This window comes from Octopus bimaculoides, chromosome 2 (assembly GCF_001194135.2).
Source record: "Octopus bimaculoides isolate UCB-OBI-ISO-001 chromosome 2, ASM119413v2, whole genome shotgun sequence".
NCBI lineage: Eukaryota > Metazoa > Mollusca > Cephalopoda > Octopoda > Octopodidae > Octopus > Octopus bimaculoides.
The window spans coordinates 106,893,581-106,900,151 of record NC_068982.1 but is presented as its reverse complement, the minus strand read 5'-3'; positions in this window follow the sequence as shown (position 1 = coordinate 106,900,151).

The following is a 6,571-nucleotide window of genomic DNA, read 5'->3' as shown; positions in this document are numbered from 1 at the left end:
ATAAACTATAAAGATTAATTATTAATCAAATATTATTAATCAAAAATAATCGAAAATATATCAACACTATTCAAATCGAAGTTCTAATATTATGTTGAAATGAAACTATAACTTCTAAATAATTTAGTGTTAAATAAGTTATCTATTAAAAATAATCTATAAAGAACCAAATGAATAATATAAAAAACAAGAATACATATTATTTTCAAATAGTAGAAAATCTTTAGCAAAGTAAAAAACAGTACTTATCCAAATTTTTCCGTAATTCAAACTCTATGTGATAGTGGATTTTCATCGATGAGTTCTTGAAACTTGGTTATTTTCCCTAAAACTATATATATATATATATATATATGTATATGTATATATTTGTGTGTGTCTGTCTGTCTGTTTCCCCCCACCATCACTTTACAACCAATGCTGGTGTGTTTAAGTCTCTGTAACTTAGAAGTTCAGCAAAAGAGACTGACAGAATAAGTACTAGGCTTACAAAGGATAAGTCCTGAGGCTGGTTTTTTCCATTAAAACCCTTTAAGGTAGTGCTCCAGCATGGCTGCAGTCAAATAACTAAAGCAAATAAAAGAATAAAAGTAAAAGAATATATAGGGCATGGGTACAAATAACATAGTAAGTGAAACCATATACACACACAAACACACATAGAGTAACTTCACAAACAGCTACAACATCATCAACAACATGACCAACAATGAGAACAACGATGGCAACAACAACAACTACCATGATGGCAGCAGCTTGGGCAAACGCACAAACACAGAGAGATACAAGAACAATACCAAGAGTTGGTGTCAAGGGCAGCAACAGGGGAGGGGATAGGAGTGAGAGGAGGGTAATAGTTCTGCTAAGAACCATACACAAGCAAACACTCACAAATACACATGCATATATAAAGATTCACATCATAGAAGAATAAAGTGGATTAAGGGGAGCAAGAGTACACACAAGGACAGAAAATGTTGCTGAAGAGGGCACAGATGTGTGAAGAAAGATTTCCAGAAAATGGACATGAGTTAAAATAAGAACAGTAATAAATGAGTGAAGAACAAATATATAGTGCATGTGTTTATTTGTCAAAAAAAAAAAAAAATGGTCATCCAAAATACAACAATATCAGTTTCAACACAGTTTCATAGCAGGGATCTTGCAACACAAATTCATAAAAGTTGGCTGCCTTGCTTAAGAATAGAAACCATAATTTAGATTTCACTCCAACATTTTTTCTTTGTTTAATGTATACACGTCAGAATTTATGATGTCAGCTGTCATTTTTCTATCTCACTTCCTTAGTTTAAGCAGTTCTGTAGGTCGCCTGGAGTTGAAAACTAGATAAGGAATAGTCGCTCTGGAGAATATAAAATAGAACCTTTTTCTTAGACTCTGGTTCAGTAGTTCCAGATAGCTCGAGAGTAACGGTCAGATTTTCTTCCTTCACTTCACTTCCAAACAACTTCCAATCAGCGAGCAAAGCTGCCACATTCAACTATGTTCAGTTACTACTGTCTTACTTACTACATGCTGGGTGAATAAACATGTAAATAATATTTTGTTCTTCAGTTCTTCTTCACTTAATGTCTCCGCCGTGAGAACCTCATGTCAACAAGCATTAAATATACTAGGTATATGTATATATATATAAATGAGTAATTTCTGATTGCTTATTATTTTCTCTTTACTTGTTTGAAATCATTATATTGCAAGTAATGCATCCTCATTTTGTACTGTTGCATTATCTTTAGAAGTAAAAGTTAGACAGCATTGTTGTAGTTGAAAGAGTTTGAAACATAGTCAGGGCCAAGTACTTCCTTTTCAATAAATTTTTCCTCAACTTTGACCAGGGCCAGATTAAGACCCACAGAGGCCCTAAGCACTTAAAAGATTTTGGTGCCCCACATATATACAATTGAAAATATAAACAATAATAAACCATAAAGTAAATTTTATTTTTCAAAATGAAACAAAACTAACAGTAAGATGGAAAGACTACAGTGAAAGGCTAAATGTGGAGAATGAATGGGTGAAAAGGAGCCTACCCTATGTAAACTCAACACAGGGACCAGTTATCTGAGTTGATGGCAGTAAGATGCATAAGGCAATTAAGGATGTAAAGATTGAGAAAGCCTTAATAATGTTTATTTTTGTATACTTCTACTTTATTTATATTTGAAAAGTTTTCTCTTACTTTTTTTAATTGCAAAGTCATTGATCAGATCCTCACTATGGCATCATGAACATTTGGAATTATACTTCTGATCATATAAATCACTTCGAATATTATTGTTACAATTTTGAAGTGATTTCTTTTGTACTATAACCAATTTACCATTTCTCTGATGCCCCCACTCCTTTGATGCCCTAAGTGCATGCTTATTTTGCTTAATGGCTAATTCAGTGCTGACTTGTACCCTATTGTAATTGAGCTAGTTAATAAAATATTTTGATAATTTTTGGTGTTTAACAATCAGTATTCTTTTCTCTGTTGGATTCCAAGTCAATCGAGATTGTGAACATTGAGTACTCTATGCATATTTACCTATACCTGCTTTCAATGACATGTGCAAGGACATGCTATGCCTGGTCATGTGCTAGAAAAAGTACTCTTCTTCTTTTTCACAATACCCTGCATGCCATCACACTCTGTTGAAGTCCACAAACTTAGATCAATGTCAACACTATGAAAGGTAGGTTTGGTGAGATTGTTAAAATGCTTGAGTGAAGAAATGTGGATGTCTGCTGCATGCAAGAAGTATGATAGTGAGGGACCTCAGTGAGATTGCTTGCAGGCCAGAAGCATAGATATAAATTCTTCTGGATAGGGAAAAGTGTAGGTATAAGCAGGTAGGTATACTCATGGCAGAGAAGTGGGTAGATAAGGTGATGGATGTTGTCAGAGTATGTGATAGGATTATCAAGTTAAGAATATTCTTGTATAATGTAACAGTGACATTTATCTCTGCATATACTCCACATACTGGATTAATTGATGAACACAAGGACTGTTTGTATGGGCCTCTTCTGTAGACTACCTCAACAACAAAGGAAAATGGTCTTATCATAGCTGGTGATTTCAATGATCATGTTGGGCAATACACCAGTGGATTTTATGGTGTGCATGGAGGTTTTGGCTTTGGCACTAGAAATGAGGAGGGGACAAGGCTCCTCAAGTTCTGTGATGTAAATGACTTGCTGGTCTACAGCACTAACTTCAAGAAAACAGTCAAACATCTTATCACTTATCAGTCTGGTGGGCACACAAGCAAAATTGACTACATCCTCACCAGAAATAGATATAGACAGACACTTATAAATGCAAAGTCCTTTCCCAGTCAGGAATGTACAACTCAACATAAGTTAGTAGTGAGTGACTTCAGACTTAGGGTGAGATGGACACAGAGATGCAAACCAGTCTGGAAAAGGAAGTTATGAAAGCTCAAAGATCCACCAAACAGTCAGATATATAGAGACATTCTGATTAAAGCATTTGATGAGAAAGAGGAGGAGGTTGTGATGAATAACATTGAAGACAACTGGTAGTTCCTATGAGACAACCTTCTGAAGACTGCAGACCAAATCTGTGGCTGGTGGCAAAATCTCTGCCAGATAGAGAGTGACCTGTCTCTTTGCTTTTATGGCTCCATCTACCTGAGGTAGATAGGGTCATAAAAACAAAGAGACAGGCTTGGAAAGACTGGAGAAAAGGAGGCAGCAAAAAGCTATATCAGGTAGCCAAGAGGGAAGCTAGGTGACAGGTTTATCCTAGCCAGGGCAAAAGCAGAAAGGAAGAGGTTTGCCAATGTCTCACAGCTGTGAGGTGTTCAGGAATTACTACACAGTGTGTCAGAGAGAAGCAAGATGTTATGAGAGAGAAGTGTGTATGTATAGATAATGGTATGCTTGCACTTAGTGACTCAGAAAAGAAAGAGGCATGGAAAGACTACAATGAAAGGCTAAATGTGGAGAATGAATGGGTGAAAGGGAGCCTACTCCATGTAAACTCAACACAGGGACCAGTTATTTAAGTTGATGGCAGTAAGATGCATAGGGCAATTAAGGATGTAAAGATAGAGAAAGCCCTCACCCATCAGGAGTCACCACTGAGATGCTTAAAATATTTAGCAGAGTAGGATACAGTCTAGTCACCTGAATAATTAATCAGGTTATTCAGGATGGTGTCATCTCTAATGACTGGTCAGCAACATTTTAGTCAGCTGCTGCAAGGTTAAGGGAGATGCTCCAGATAGAAGAGATTACAGAGGCATCGAGTTGCTGGATCAGGTCTTGAAAGTTATGGAAAGAGTTATAACCCAATTAATTAGGAGCAGAATCAGAGTAGATAAAATACAGATTGGCTTTGTGCAGGGGAGAAGCACTACTGATGCTATCTTTATAGTCAAACAACTTCAGGAGAAGTATTTGGCCAAGAATAAAACATTGTATTTCGTGTTTGTTGACTTGGACAGTGTACCCTGCTGTGAGATATGATAGGCTCTGGGGAAGCTAGGGGTAGATGAGTGGCTTGTGAAAGCCATGTACAGAGGTTCTGTCGGTAAGGTTAACCATGAGTATAATTATGAATTTAGCGTAGAGGTAGGCATTCATCAGGGTTTGGTTCTCAGTCCCCTCCTATTCATCATCATCCTCCAGGTCATAACAGAGGAATTCAAAACTGACTGCCCTTGAGAACTGTTATATGCTGATGATCTTACTTTTATAGCAGATTCCGTAACAGAGCTAAAAAAGAAATTCCAGGTGTAGAAGTAAAACCTGGAATCAAAGGGCCTTAAGATTAACTTAGCAAAGACAAAGGTTCTATTAAGCAAGAAAATGGACAGGACCCTTCCCTTATCAGGTAAATGACCCTGCTTGCTATATAGAAAAAGTGTAGGCAGGAATTCCATATTGAGTACCCAGTGCAAGCTATGGACACATAAGAGGTGCTGTAGAATAATAAGAAAGCTTATCAGAGAGGGTAGTGTTTGTATGTGGAAGATGCACAGGAGCCATAAAAACTACAGATACTCGGGAAATCGATTTTCTCAAATGCCCCAGAGGCTCTTTAGAGGTAGTGGACAATTTCAGCTACCTAGGGGACCTAATTATTGGTGAGGGAGGATGCATAGAAAGTTTAATTGCTAAAAGAATAGGATGGAGAAAATTCAGAGAGTGTCACTTCTGTTGGCAGTCTGAGTGAAAGGAAGATTATGATGCATATATATGAACAATGATGCTACATGGTAGTGAGATGTGGGTCCTGAATGCAGAAGACATATGAAGGCTAGAGAGGAATGAAGCTAATATGCTCTGCTAAATGTGCAATGTCAGTGTACATGTGCAACAGAGTGCTAGGGTATTAAGAGAAAAGTTGGGTATAAGAGGAATTAGATGCAGTGTGCAAGAGAGAAGACTGTGTTGATATGGTCATGTGATGCGTATGGATGTAGACAGTTGCATACAGAAGTGTTGATCACTTAAAGTGGATGGAACTTGTGAAAAAGGGAGATCTAGGAAGACATGGGACAAAGTATTGAACCTTATGTAGGGGATGATTAAGGACCAAGATATCTGGTGCATTGCTGCACTCAAGAAGAACTATCTGCCACACCAGAATTGACAATGGTGTCGGTGCCACATAAAAAACACTGGTGGTTGTATCATGTTAAAAGCACTAGTGCTGATATCACATAGAGAGCACCCAGTATACTCTGTAGAGTGGGTGGCATTAGGGCATCCAGCCATAGAAACCATCCCAGAACAGTGGAGCCTGGTGTGGCCCCTGGCCTTACCAGCTTCGGTCAAACCGTCCAACCCATGACAGCATGGAAAACGGACGTTAAATGATGATGATGAGGAGGAGGAGGAGAATTAATGTCTAATTTGATCATTTTCAATTTTCATAGATGATGTCTAAAGCGGGGCAAAATGAGTAATGACTAAGAGAAGAAACTATTGAATTTCTTCTTTTTAACTGCATGATATGTAAATATATCACAAGGTGAGCCACTCTAGGCAGAGCATGGAGCTATCGATAATATTTTGAGTTCTTAGATTTTGTCGAGTTTCGTTAATTTCATATCATATGCTATTTTTTCATGATTCTCTTTCATTTGACCAAAACATTTTATTATCACTTTTGTTTCTGATGTCTAAAGATAGATATCGATGTATACGAGTTTTTCTTTCAAATGCAGTTCTGGAGGACTGAAGAAACAAACTTACCTTATCGTGTCTTACTCATTTTGCCCCATCTAAATTTATATGCTCAAAGTGAATGGAGATAATTTTCTGAAATATTTGTTCCGAATATGTTATAGATTTTTCAATGCATTAAGAGAAGGTTGCTTAGCTGATACAGTTTTTGTAAGGTAAGTGAAGGCAGGAGTGGCTGTGTGGTAAGTAGCTTGCTTACCAACCACATGGTCCCGGGTTCAGTCCCACTGCGTGGCATCTTGGGCAAGTGTCTTCTACTATAGCCTCGGGCCGACCAAAGCCTTGTGAGTGGATTTGGTAGACAGAAACTGAAAGAAGCCCGTCGTATAAGTGTGGTGTGTATATA